This window comes from Rhagoletis pomonella, unplaced genomic scaffold, assembly GCF_013731165.1.
Source record: "Rhagoletis pomonella isolate Grant_MI unplaced genomic scaffold, Rhpom_1.0 Rhpom_scaffold_01832, whole genome shotgun sequence".
NCBI lineage: Eukaryota > Metazoa > Arthropoda > Insecta > Diptera > Tephritidae > Rhagoletis > Rhagoletis pomonella.
Genome location: NW_023460386.1, coordinates 1 through 15531, shown reverse-complemented (window position 1 = coordinate 15531; position 15531 = coordinate 1). Strand labels below are relative to the sequence as shown.

At 34.6% G+C, this 15531-nt stretch overlaps 1 protein-coding gene across 1 annotated transcript in view; it reads right to left on the bottom strand.

Annotated features, from left to right (window-relative positions):
- The window catches only part of LOC118752773 (neuronal calcium sensor 2), a gene marked incomplete at its 3' end in the record, with an annotated part of 35127 nt that extends 21761 nt beyond the window's left edge, over nucleotides 1–13366 (bottom strand). Inside the window, 1 exon segment of the mRNA XM_036487644.1 lies at nucleotides 12993–13366.
- Between the last annotated feature and the right edge of the window lie 2165 nt (nucleotides 13367–15531).

The following is a 15531-nucleotide window of genomic DNA, read 5'->3' as shown; positions in this document are numbered from 1 at the left end:
GTCAATTTCCATATAAAATTCAAAAAATTAAAATCATTTTTCACTTAAATTGCTTTCGTGAAATTGGCTGTAGAACAATTTTTATTTGTTAGTGTAATATATACACATTTAATTGAATGCAATAATTTGAAATTAAGTTTTTAGTATTTAGGTGGCAACTCTCGTTTTGAAGAGTCGTCTGGATTGAGGTATCCTTAAATACATAATTTTCGCTAGGCACTTGTATTTGTAATTTTAAGCTTAATTTAATTCCCCTACCGTAATGGTTATGATCTTTATAATAAAAATCATACTTTAACCGTTAAAACTGGATTTCTATTTTCCGATCAAATGTAACCGTTTTATGATTTTTATTATTTTGGATTTTTATTTTGTCGATCATACTATAACCGTTATTCACAGATTTGATTTTTTGGGACAAAAGATTTAAATCGGCCATAAAAAAAAATAAAAATAAAAATTAAACATTGTTTTTCACCGAAAAAATAAAAATCACAAAATAACGATTGAGTTTCAACAAACAAATAAAAACCCAAGTTTAACGATTATTAATCAAAAAAATAACAACTTTGCAATGATCTAAAAATAATGATTATTTTCGGTCCCTTATTTAATTCAATCCGATTTTATAAGAGTTGGCAATTTTGATCAAAAAAAGTTTAGTAAAGGTGCTGATATATGACACCGGATTTTTATACCCGAGCGCACTTGTGCACAAGGGTATTATAACTTTGTTCACATAACGGTTGTTTGTAACAGGCAAAACGAATCGAGATAGATATAGACAAATGTATACATAAATGATCAGAATGAAAAGAGAAATCGATTAAGCGGTGACTGTCTGTCCGTCCGTCCGTCCGTCCGTCCGTCCGTCTGTACGTCTGTGCACACGATCACTCGAGTAAAAATTTAGATATCTTAACGAAACTTGGTACGTGAACTTCTTTTGGGCGTGGGACGGATGGTATTGAAAATGGGCGAAATCGGATAATAACCACGCCTACCTCCCATATAACGGTAATTTTAAGAAATACGAAAACTGCGATATTTTAGTAACTACTGAAGATAATTCACTCAAAATTGATACTTACAATAAGTTTCAGACGGAAAACATGAATATTATAAATTTTTGGAAAATGGGCGTAGCCACGCCCACTTATGGTTACATGTGTATATCTTGGTAACCGCTGCACCAATTTCTTCCAAACATGGCACAGTTGTTGGCCTTAGTACAGCATACTAAATGGACAATAACCACGCCTACCTCCCATATAACGGTAATTTCGAGAAATACAAAATCTTCGATAAATCAGTAAATATTGAAGTTAATTTATTCAAAATTGATGATTGCAGCAATTCTTTACCAAGAAATACGTTTATGACAAAATTTTGGAAAATGGGCGTAGCACCGCCCACTTGTGATCACATATATGTATCTCGCTAACCGTTCTAGCAATTTGTACCAAGCTCGGTATGGTTATTGTGCTTGCCACATAAAAGCAAACCGTTGAAAATTGTTGAAATCGGAAAAAAATTGAGGCCGCTTTTCATATAACGGTAAATTTCAGATATGCTTGAAATTTCAATATTTCGAAATTTAAGGACGCTAATTTACTTAAAATGTATACACCCCGGCTTATCATGTAGCGGTAGCTTTCGGAAAGGTGGAAAACATATATTTAATACTTGCGCCGGGTATTTAATGTTCGGCTCCGCCCGAACTTAGACTTTCTTACTTGTTTATTTTTGTCTTTTATCGGTCCATATAACTTTTATGTCTTTCAAGCTCACTGAATTATAAGTAAGTGGCATATCTTTTTAAAATTCATCTCGATTAAGGTGTTCTTAAATATGATGTAATGTGGAAAGATTTTCCGTCATCCCTTGTCAAATTTTGTTTGGAGACAAACCGGTTTCGGCGTTGGGCCATCTTTAGTGTCCTTTGTGTCAAGTATCACACGAAAATTTTTCTGAGTTTGGGAAATGAAGGAATTGGGGCATTATACTCAAGTCTAACTTGCAACTTTAGATATTATTAAGCAGGGGAAGTCAGGGTATTCTTGGACACACTTTTATTTTGATCGAAAACTCGGAAAAAACTTTCTTTTTCTAAAAACTGTATAACTTGGTTTGGTAGTATGAGAAATAAGCTTTCTTTTGCTATTAGCAGTTTGATCAAATTGTAGTAAATTATGCATGTTATCTCAGTCTCAGTTTGTAAATCGATAAAAGATTAAAATTATTGATGGAAGACATTTATTTGTGAACGAAAACGAAAGAAGACATCATAATTAATAGTGCAGTGAACACCGAAAAGGTTCGGCAGCACACGTGCTGGTACGACCGCGTCGAAATTGAGTTAATCAACAATGGGTGGTTCTCATCGAAGTTGAATAATCTTCTGGTAATTAAGTTCAATTTTTGGGAGAGATTCTTCTTAACATACAACATATTGAGCTGTCAACACTATATGAACTAATTTTCATGGACTTATTGCTTCACCCTGCACCCTGTACTGCAACTGCTTAGTTATTTCTTTATTCGCTGCTACCACCTTGATTGGAGTGAGGCGGAAATTGCATATGCTGTACATGTGAAAAATCTTAGGTTTCGGTATGCGAAACGAATACGATTATAAATCGATAACGATAACGATAACGATGACGATCGCAATATCGACAACTATATAACCATAGCACTATGGATAAAGTTTCGTACATAACGATGATGCTATGAATAACGATAGCAATATCAATTACAATAACACTATGGATAACGATTACGATAACAATGTTTTGAAAATGATATCGATAACCTTATTACATATGTATGTACATATATGACTATTATAACTACCGTCACTATCATCATCCAGCACATTTTAATAAATGACGCAAATAACCTTTAAATTAGTTGCAGAAAAGTTTATTAGCATTTTAAAAGAAAGCTGGAACTTGAATAATAATGTTATTCCATTATTAAAGCTATTCGTTTTTGTAAAAACACATATATTTACACACATATGTCAAGCCGGGAATTTCCACGAAGATGACGACATACGTACATGGGAATGTGTTTAAATAAAAAATAAACCGAATTTCATATTTGCTCAACTGTGCCAAGTATTTCAATTCAACATGTGATAATTGCAATTGCAATGGACACTTATGTATGTGTGCTATGTTTGTATGTACCTTTTTAAGTAGACTAGAGTGCCAGTTACTGTCGAAATTCGACCGCTTTTCTAGTTTTTAAGAGCAAGTCGTTTAACTGATAAGGCACAAAGTTACTCATAGAAAATCTCCTGCTTTGGAACTAAAACGTGACTACAATTTTTGTATATTTGAAGGTCTTTTGAGGACTTCGGCATGACTTCGAATTGACCTGATACATTCTAGTTTATCGATAAATTTGAGTAATTTTATACATATCGCTAATAGATGAATTTCAAAAACACTAAAATCCGATAACTCAGCAAAATTCGATAACTCGACTAATTTCAATAAATTTCGATTACTGTGACAACTCAGAAATGTATATACATATGTATGTTGATATATATCGATAACTCGGTAAATTTTGATAGCTCAATATTTTTCGAAAGCTGTTGACAAATTTCGATAACTCGGTAAACTCTGGTAACACGATAAAATTCGATAAGTCGTGATAACTCGATAAACCTAAATTACCTTGAAATTTCGATAACTCGATATACATATTTTGTAAATTCCATAAATCGACACATTTCAGTAAATAAATATCGCTAACTCTATAAGTTGAAACAACACGGTGCTTTACGATACCTCGATAAATAATGATAAGTCAATAAATATCGATAACTTGATAAATGTCATTACCCTGCAGAAAAAAATTATCAATTGATAAAAAGTAACCCACTTGTAGTAGCTTTTTTGCGGGATTTCTATAAAATATATATATCTTGTAGTTAGCTACAAAAAGCTAACTTGAAACTAGTTGACAAGTAATGCAGGAGTAATGAAGGAGATTGTTTTCTTTAAACGCGTTTCTATTTAAATATCCTGCACTTCGCAAATAATTTTTCGAATTGTGGACAAATAAAAGGAAGATCGAATTTTAATATTATCCTTTTGAAGTTATGTCTGACGGAGTTCGAATATGAGACCACCTCCAGCAGAATATGTAAACAAATATGAAATGTAATAAAATAAATAAAGTAAGTAAAAATAAAAAAAAATATTTTGTTTTTCCTATTGCTATTTTATGTCCAAAAGTAGTTACTTATTTCGCGGCCATTGCCATAGAAATATAGTTAGTTTTCGTCAAAGAAAATGTACAGATAATAAGTGACTTTTAGCTCCTTCCTAATCAACTTAAAGTTAGGTTATAGTTGAAATTTGAGCATGGTCGCAGACCTTATTGTACTAATGATTTTGCAATAAATGAAATGAAATAAAATCTTCGGAATATATTGTTAAGGTCCCGTTAGCAAAAGCATCATACTTATAACGAGTATTTTCAAAAATGTTGCATTTTTCGTTATACCGAGGTTAACATTTTCTATAAAGTTATAACGATACAGTTATTCAACCCCTTCAACTTTGTTATATCGGGGTTTCACTGCAAATATAATCACTTTCAAATCGCGTTCAAATTTGTTTCCATTTTTTCTTTGTGCCACTGTGGTCGCTTTTTCATGATCAAACAAGCAATTTACATATATTTCACTTGAATGAATTATTAAAAATATATTTGCGAAACTTTTTCGTTGCTAGTGTCTTCTAGTTACTTTCACAATTAACACTTCTCTTCTTCTTCGCAAAAATAAACGATAAAACTAAGTTGGTCAACGAAAAGTTATCGGTTTATTCTGAGATTGTTTTATAATTTCGAATTTACGTGGAAGAATTTTTTATGGCTGATCTGTTTTTTTTTTTAACACAGATTAGGGAGTTAATCTCGAAAATGAGGAAAAACTCTTTTTGGAGCACTTTACCTTAGTGTTACCGAAGGGAAAAAATGTTCTGACTTTCGAATTTGCTATCGAATTTTTTTTCGAAACTTGTGAAATGGGTTTTTCGCTATATTTTTGTTAAATTTTCTCCGAAAATCGTGTTAATCATTCTATTTTTTTAAATTGTTTTTCCAGAATTTTTCTCTCTCAATATTTTTAGAATTTTCTCTAAAATAAGACATTACTAAACGTCTGATAGCCCATTTCCACCAAGAGCTTAACTGCAGTTAAGAGCTCAGGTAAATGCACATAACGTTAACTTGGGTGATTAGCAAAGTTTATTTCTTACTTTTTGCTTACGATTGCTTGTACTTAATATAAGCAATTACCCCCTTTTAGTTGTAATCTCTTTTTTTCAATAGGCATAAACTGCAGTTAAGGCTTGGTGGAAATGAACTATGTATATAAAGCACTGCAACTGCTTAAAGTGCAAATTATGTACACCTATGGCCAAAATAATAGAAACAAGACAATTTGACTGTTTTTCTTTTATTTGTTTAAAGTTCATTGATTTTTTTTTTAATTTAGTTCATTATGAGTAAAGATTTCTCAAGTGGGTCCCTAAACAAAAAAAAAATTATTATTCATCGACTATTTTATTAATTTCAGATAGGTACGTTTGACATTTTTTCTCTATATAAAAAGGCTATATAAAAAGGCAATATGAATTTCAAACTTAATACGAAAATTAGAAAAATTCAACAAAGTTTCATCAAAATTTCGAAATAAAAAAAAAATTGGTATGCACCATTAAATTTTAGTGGAAATTTGAAGGTGTTCTGAAATTTGTAGTCTCTAGGGCTGGTTGAGGTGTTGTGATGAGCTAAGGGCGCAATAGTCGCAGTGCTTTTGATCAACTATAGTTATCTATATATATATATATATATAATATATAGCTATTTATCTATCTAAGGTGTTAAAAATCGCATGGAACTTTGAAAAAAAATAGGCAAAACTGGTGAAAATTTCATATTAGTAATTTCTGAATAGGTGTAGTTACATATGTAAATAAATTTAAGATTACTTTTCTTTTCACAAATAAAAAACAAGTATATGTATGTAAATCTTTCACAAGGGCACAGCTTACATGCTATAATGGGAAATAATATCTGAATTTAAGGCCGAAAATCAGCAACAAAACTCAGAACAAAAAGAAATATTGCACACTTAATGCTGCCAAATTTTTTTATTTTAATTGTTTTTCGTTGCGTGCGTAAGGCAATTCAAAGAATCTGCGTAAAAACCGAGTATCCATCGATGGAATTGAAAAAAAAAATACTGCATTGCAGTTGCCTTTTTGGATAAAATCCAAAATTATAATAAATTACATGGAAAACCTATGTGCATATGAATGTATATGTTATGTATATGTATATGTATATACGTGTGTACATACCCCGCAGTGAAAAGCCAAACCAGTTAGAAAAGAGACTAGTTCATTAACTAAATAATATGTGCCTACCAGTTAGACCATTTCGAGGAACTTAAGCGATCAGCCGCTGTGGTGTAGTGGTAAGCAGTGCGCGCTTCTACTCAGCAGGGCCTGGCTTGAAGCCCTGGTCAAAGTAACATAGCCCAAAATTTTCAAAAAAAAAAATGTTTTTTCTTAACTGCGGTCGCTCCTCGGCAATGGTAAACCTGCGAGTGTATTTCTGCCATGAAAAAGGGCTTCTCATAAAAATACAATCGCAGTTCGGAGTCTGCATAAAACTGTAGGCCCTTCGCCTTTGTGTGACAACATCAAAGCGCACGCCACAAATCGAAGGAGAAGCTCGGCCAAACACTAACATAGTATGTGTTAGCGCCAATCTATTATTATTATAAACGTTCAGCGACATCTGCCTCTGAATTGCCAAAGCCAAAAATAAAACGCAATTAATTGCTTTTCTTACAAATGTCGGCTGTGGCGTCACGTGAAGACTACTGGTTTTGGTTCTGGTTCTGAGATCGCAAGTTCGAGTCTGCATGGTGGTGGTTCAGATTTTTAAAGTTAAATCAGTGTAATTAAAAATAATTATTTCAATTTAAATATAAATAACTAATTTGAAAATCTAATTGTATTGCAGAAAAAACATAAATATGGAATGAAATGTTTGTGCCATAAAAAAAAATTGTTTAATTAAATTTAAAAATTACAATAAAATCCTTAAATCAAACAATTAATTAAAAAAAGAAACATTAAAAAAAAAATAAAAAATTCCCTGCGCCAGGACTTGAACCTGGGACTTCAGGCATACCACGGGAGTGCTTTGCTCTGTCGGCCATTGCGACTTTGGAGCCCCGCGAACTAAAAGGCATACTTATGCTTTTTTAACGGGGATGAATTGGCAGACTATCCCACCAACTGGTATGATGCTACTAGTATTTCTCTTAGTAAATGCTGATGCATAGCCTGACAAATGAAATTTCGTAGAACATCGCACTGTTAAAAAATTCAGTCGCTAACATTGTAAAATGATAAAACGTGAACTAGTTGGGCTGAAACGCAAACTGGTAGAATTCTAGTTCACAACTAGCAGCTTTTCCTGCAGGGTGCATATGTACATACATACTTATGTATATCGTCGTTTAAAGTACAAAACCGCGTATCGTGCTTCCTGCAAAACCGCGTAACTGACATTTGCTGCCAAAAATTGGATTTGCTCACACAATCTCTTGGCTCATTCCTTATCCATTCGTCCTGAAATATACTAGCCAGAAATGCGATTGCTATATAAAAAAAAAATGAACCACTTTGAAATATGAGTGTTTTCACTCTCTAGAAAATAATTTATGCAACCTTACATACGTGGTTTTGCATTGTCTTGATACGCGGTTTAGCATTTTTTTGATACGCGGTTTTGTATTTTAAACGACGATATTAGGGTGGTCCTTAAAAAATCAAATGAACTATTTTTTCAGTTATTAAATAGTATAAACAAATTGTTCCAACGTTAGGTACCTTTTCAGTTCATCACATTTTTTTCTATACTTGCCCATTATTTTTATATGTATAAAAATCGGAGCATATTTTTTGGTCAAGCGGAGTAGGGAGTACATTTTAAATTTAAAAAAGAAATCGGAGTAAATCTACTCCGATCGGAGCAAAGTCCGGACGCTGTTCTAAGAAATCGCCTCATGGGAGAAAGGGCAGCAAAATTCCTTTTCTTTTTATATAATAATATGACCCTTTCGAACTTTGACTACTAGATTAAAACACTGTGTAGGTTAAGCACTCCTTCAATGTTCTAATAATAATATATTTAATACCTCTATATTGGCAGTAAACTATCTGCGCAATGTGTTTGGATTAATTTATTATAAAATTCATGAAATTAAATGAAAACTCAAAATTCTCTGTAATTTTCCTTTACTGGCTAAACAGAATGTAGCACCACAGCCACAAGCTATTTCGCTAGCTACATCAGCAATAACACACTACAACAACAGCTACATATTGTGGGCAGTTTCGAGCATTTAGAATATTTTAACTTTTGACAGCTCTTGCTACATACAACAGCCTCACCATTCTGGTTAGCCAGTTAAGGTACCACGACTGCGATTTGTTTTAATTTCAAGTGCCATTTTTTACATACGATTTCTAGGTTTTAGTTTTCTTTTTTTATATGTCTGTATATTTGCTGACTGCACTTGTAGATACTGCCAATATAGAAGTACAAGTGAACCCGTATAGCGTTAAAACAAACCGAATTTTTCATACTCCATCTCTGGAAATAATCATGGTAGAGCTCTGGAACTTGGTATCGCATACTCTTGGAGAAAAATTGGAGCTATCGGAAAAGGGGGCCTTGGCACCTCCCATACAAACCGAATTTTTCATACTGCATATTTCTGGAAGCGTTCATTGTAAAATTTTTGAACTTGGTACGGAAGTATATGAAATCAATCACATAATCATGGAGAAAAATTGGAGTTATTGGAAAAGGGGCGTGGCACGTCATATACAAACCGAATTTTTCATACTGTATATCTCTGGAAATGTTCATGGTAGAATACTCTTGAGAAAAATTGGAGCTATTGTAAAAGGGGTGTGGGACCTCCCATACAATACGAATTTTCCATACTGCATATCTCTGGAAGTGTTCATGGTACAGTACTGGAACTTCGTATGGAGATACATATATGAAATCAAACACATACTCATGGGGAAAAATGGGCTCTTTGAAAAGAGGGTATGGCAAAGTACAAACGTACTGATTTTTACTTATCTTTGAATGTGTATATAATTCTTCTGTAGGGATGTTTGTGAGTGAAATCCTAAATGGCTGGAGGGATTTTAACAAAGTTTTCTGTGTGTGTTTGAGTGGGTCTCTGGATAGTTTAGTTTCGCAATTTAACCCGCCATTTGGCGCTGTAGTTGAGTGATTACTAAACATCTTTTTTTTATGATCCGTTTGGCGAATATTCAAAACATGTAACGGTAAAGGCAGTCCAATTGCAAACAAGAGCTGCTAGGTGGTGCTGAGGTCGAGTTATTACTAAAAATCGACAAGTAAGAAAAGGTGCCGTGAACGTCAGACTAAATCGACCTGTTGAACAATTGAGAATATCGAACTCTCGCGTGTTACGATCAGCAGTGGAATTCTGACAATCACCACGCTAAATTTCACGCAACGTAAAATTAACATATGCAATGTATAATCAACCAAAGCTGATAGTATGAGGAGCATTTAGCTAGATGTTGTTAGGCATTTAACTAGATGTTGTTTGAATAAATCGAGTAAAAGTTCGGAAAAGCAATTGCTTATAGGTTTATTCGCGTATTGACAGTTTTTGATAACTATCAGATTTTCATGTTCGCGCACACAAAAATCCAGCAAAGTAGGGGAAATTGAGAGACCAAATTGACAATTCATTCTGATGAAAAGCTGCTAACTTCTGCTGGAAAAATTTTCGCCAGCAGCCATTTGCCATTTGCCAGAAAAACAGCTGATCAAGGTCATCTGTTTTCAATTTAAGAAAATATGGAAATTTATTTTAGATTTATATTTAGTTTTATTATTATGATTTTTAATTTTGAAATAACTTCTGCAAATGTATCGGAAGAAAGCAAATACTCATTTACGCATGTTTGATTAGCAAATTACTTTAGGAAAACTTTTAATTTATATTCTTTTCATGTTTTCTGTTTTATGCTTTTGCATGTACACAAAATTTCGATCAGCTGTACTAAAAACTTGCAAGCTTTTGCTAGTTTTGCGTTCGCGTACTTTTGCTAACATTTCTCTCTTTGAGAGAGAACAGATAAAAAATTCATTAGAATTTTGCTGCTGAGAGTTTTCTGCTGGAAGAATACGCGAATACACCTTATTTTTTATTTATACGGTCCAATATGGAACCTGATAGAAAAAAATAATTTTCCACTCAATTTGCTTTCGTCTGAAATAAGTCTGTGTATATACACATATAGGATTTCTGTTGAACAATGATACGCACCCATTTTGAAATTGCCACCCGCTATACTATAAAGCTTCTAGGACAGATTCACTATAGAACCGGATCATTGTTGCCGCCAGGGACAAGGTCGTCCAGATCGGTTAATATCTCAGTCGCTGTCGTCAAATTCCACTAACGGCAGCCCTAAGAAGCGTGCAGCCTCAATAGGGTCGGTCCACAGAGACAAAGCCGTTAGGGTTGTCGGGTTTTCCGGGAATACGAAGAGATGTTTCGAGTCGGGGGGTGTCTCTCCGCACTCTCCGGACACTAATCTGGTACATCTGCGTTTAGTCTGCTCAGTTAAGAGTTTAACCTGTTGCAGTAGCCAGAGCGAAGTTGGGCTATTGTGGTTCTAGTCTCCCGGGGCAGAAGAAGCTCCGTCTCGTCAATTTCCGGTGGTTGTGCGCTTAGAACGGCATTCACAGGTCTGGAGTCTACATAACTCGAGACTGACCCCCTGTGAATGCCGTTCAGGCGACATCAGAAGGCATCCAGTCGCTGTCCGTAGTGCGCTGTTTTGAGTCGTCTGCAGCTTCATCCACTGTGTCCTACTAGTCCCCGGCGACCCCACTGGTCCTACGCAATTCAAAACCGGTTGCCAGCAACGTTTCTTTGTCATTGCCCCGAAACCTGCCGGCTAGCGACTTGAGGACCTTGTTGCGGCTCTGTACTTTGTTGACAATAGCGTTTGCGTGCGAAGAGAAAGAGAGCGGACTGCCGAAGGTAACTCCGAGTATTTTGGGGTTATTCACCTTCGGAATTGGAGTATCATCGACGTGAATTCCCAGCGGTAGCCTGACCTCCTTCGTCCAGGTGGTGAACAAGGTCGCAGAGGACTTTTTTATTTATTTATTTATTTACTTACTTTCGAACACAAGTCATCAATTCCATTCCCAGTCGCCATGATCGAGCAATCGTCGGCGTAAGAGGCGAAAAACGTTCGTTTCGCTGCTCGCTGGGTAAAAGTACATTCATATACATACATACATACATAATTAAAGAATCTATCTATCGTCGTTTAAAGTGCAAAACCGCGTATCAGCAAAATGCAAAACCGCGTATGTGAAGTTGTAGAAATTATTTTCTAGAGCGTAAAAACACTCATATTTCAAAATGGTTCTCTTTTTTATAAAGCAATCGCATTTCTGGCTAGTATATTTAAGGACGAATGGATAAGGATTGAGCCAAGAGCTAGTGTGAGCAAATCGAATTTTTGGCAGCCAATGTAAGTTACGCGGCTTTGCAGAATGACAATACACGGTCTTGTACTTTAAACGAGGTTATATATTTTATTTAACACCAAGCGCAATATATTTAGTCTGTGTTCAAAATATTTATTGAGCTAGCGTTGCTTAGTTTTATATATTCAATTTGTCAAGCGTTAATAGCTAACGTACATGAATATGTATGCAGTGTGATACGATGGATATTTTTTATAACTAAAAAATAGGTAAGTTGTCACATGTACATACGTAGTTTATAATCTATAAACATGTAGATACGTAAATATGGGTGTACCGATGGACATACATACATAAAATGTTGTACATACATAATATGTTTTGTTATGTGATATATAGAGGCCTAACCGCCAAAAAACTTAAGCGACATTTTATATATATATATATATATATACATTTTTTTTTTTTTGATGCGGAAAGCATCTTAATTCCAGATGCTCTTGGTGTATTTTTGCATTACAAAGAAAAATTTCAAAAAAAAACCAATCATATCATTCGAATCACCTAAAATAAACTGTTTTACTTTTGAAGTCTGGAGGTTATAGCCTCTACGGTATATTATGAATTAGCCATTGGTTGGGGCGTTTTATCACCTAATTAGCATTCATCATGCAATTACTAAGCCCTTAGAATCTGTGGGAGGTCAACCAACTTGTACATACATATGTACCTATGTTCCATTGCATAAGTCCTCAGCAAAGATAAATTGGGTTGTATTTGTACAATCCAATAGGCAAAGTCACGTTTTGTAAATTTTGGAGAATCTTGCTTTGCTAAAATTTGCCGTATTGTTTTGTTTTCGCAGTTTTTGGTTATACATAATTATTTTGATTTTATTGTTCGGCCTATACCGCCGGAAAAACCAAAATTTTTTTCATTTCATTGGCATCTTTGAGACCTTCTGGCATACAAAATAGCAACGCCCTATGTAGTTGTAAAAGTTATAAAACTCGCGCGATCAACTGTTTTCTATAAATATGGACGTATATAAAAATTAAATATTGGCGAATGATTCCCATTAGCGCACACGATTCCACGTATACTATGAGAATGTATGTATGTACATATATATATGCAGATATATGCTAATGCAAACACCCCTTTTGGACATATATCTTTCTAGTACACGACGACGACGGCTGCTGCCGTTGCCGCTACAGTGGCGCCCACTTCTGCATAACGCATCCCCACACAGCCTCCTCTTGGTATCATTAGTATAGCAGAGTAGTCTCTGATATGCGTGCGTAAGTATGTCATAAATCGTTTTTTTTTTCTTCTACACTGTTTGCTATTTGGCCAATCAAAGTTTTGGCCACACTTACCAATTACTTAATTAACGTTATAAGTTCGTCTTACATGCGATGATGATGGTTGTATATTTTTTCTGCGGTAGCATTGTGCATTATTAAGACACAGTAGAGTTTACACAAACTATTGAAAAATCAATAACATATTTTGAACACTTTTTTTTTAACAAGCACGTACTTCGTTAACCAATTGTGTATGCCAGCGTAACGTATGAAGTTGTTGTTATGTGAACATTATATTTTACAATAAATCAATGCGATAAATACAAACTTTCCAACTATATAGTGTTACTAGTTTTTGTTTGCAAAAAAAGTGATAAATATTAAATGGAGCACACCAGGTGATACACAATAATCCTGACGGAACAAAAAGAAAACTGATAAACAATTAAAGGCAAATAGTACACAACAAGGTGTTGAAGATGTTCGAAAATTGTATTTGTCGTTGAACGAAGAACGTAATGTTTAACGTTAAGTAAAAATTTAAAAAGTAATTATTAGGTTTGTTCCACACGAGCCCGCGGGTGTCCCAATCAGCCCAGAAAGCGTTCCTCACGCTAGTAAAATGGGTAATAGAGAGCGAATACGTTCCACTTTTGGATCGTAAATGTCTTCTTCTTTGTGCACGAAACAGCCCGGACTTTTTTTCCGGGCACAAATGTGCAAAAGGGCAATTTGAAACAACAGCTGTTGTTGTTTAAATCCGAAAGCAAATTTTATAAAACACAAAAGTGGAAAATACAACAGAATTTTCAGAAAATGTGGTTATTTGGTAATTTTATTAGCGATGTAAGATACATACACGTAAAATCATAGTTTAGAGCCGATTTGTTAATTCGGGGCACGAAATGCGATTTTTTGCGTTGCTCACGCTCTGGGCACTTTTGCCACGTGTTGATACATTTTTGACACTTGTGAGAGAGTAACTTATTTTTACGCTCTAATTAGGGGAGCAGCCCGAAAAGCATTTGGAACAAAGCTATTATGTGTGGCTAACGAACAAACGTTAAAAATGGACGAGGAGTAAAGAACAATCGACGAATCGATCGATTGCAATACAAATATCTTAATAGTGGAATTCAGGAAACGTGTCAAAATTGTTGCAAATGTCGCATTTGTTGCAAAATTTGCCACCTAACGACACAGCTGATTACTTTTGTATGGAAACTTTCTTGCGACAAGAGTGCGACATTGCGATGTTATTTGAGCTGGCAATCATTGCAAAGTCAAAGTCACGAAAAACATGTTCTTTTATTGTCTTCGAATACTTCAAGAAAAAAGTGTAACAGCTTAGGCTGCTTCGAAATATAATTGTAAAAGCACTTCATTTCCACTTACACACGGCATTTTTTTTTATTTCACATTTGCCATCCGGAGCTGCTGTAAGTCGTTCATACAATTTTGTTTGCAACGTTGCCATTTCGCCAAAAATGCCATTTTGTGACGTTTTATGACGTTCCATAACGCTAATGGAAAATCATTACATTATGAATTTATTGACGTCTTTCGCTTGATTTTAGAGATAAAAAAAACGACGAATACACAATATATGTCAGTTAATAAATTAAAATAATGAGGTGCTAGATGCAGGAATTGTGAAATGTAAAAAATTAATTGTAAATGTTTGGCTCAGGAACAAACGGTTAACGGAGAAACGTTAAAAATGGACGAAAAGTATAGAACAACCGACGAACTATTGATTCCAATACAAAAATCTTAATATTTATACTAATGAGGTGCTAACGTCGGTTGGGTGATTTTTGCTATGGTGCTACAAAGAACGTAAATCTACGTTCTTTGGGTCAAAGAACTTGAATCTATAAGAGACAACATGTTATAATTGTACCGAGTGTGAACATCAGGAGCGTGCCTTCTCTTTTCATCCAACCAAAAACATATTTGGACAAAAGGGAAGGCGCGCTCCTGATGTTAACACTCGCTACAATTATAATGTGTTGTCTCCTCTTATAGATTTACGTTCTTTGGGTGCTATCATTTGTTGCAAGTGGTGTAAATATTCGGAAAACTAAAGGCTGAATGGAACACCCTGGTAACTCTTTTAAAATTAAATTTAATTTTTTCCATTGTCTTCCTATAGTTGTTTCACAATTTCGCTGTTCCGCCAACTGACGAATTTATCATTCATGTATTAAATGAAAAGGATTGAGTGTGCGTATTTGTGTTCATTTTCCTTTGTAAACGTTTTGCTATTTTGTTTCTTTGGGAATTTAACTTTTAACATTTTGGGTACGCAATATTACTAAGATATTATGCCACCCCCAAGACCGAGGGGAGTGGGATATAATACAGGAGTCACAACATCTAGGCCCAGCCCGAATACACCGATGTCTGAGAGACAGCAAATGGCACTGCTTATTCAGATGACGGCGAACTCGACGACAGGCAAGCTATAGATTCATAAGCTAAATATAATTAGGTTCTATAAGATCAATTATGCATTTTTTAACAAGGTGACCAATGCACCTTATATGAATAAGTTAATTTTCACATACATATGTATGCAAAAACATTTTCAGAGGCCTCAAGAGCGCAC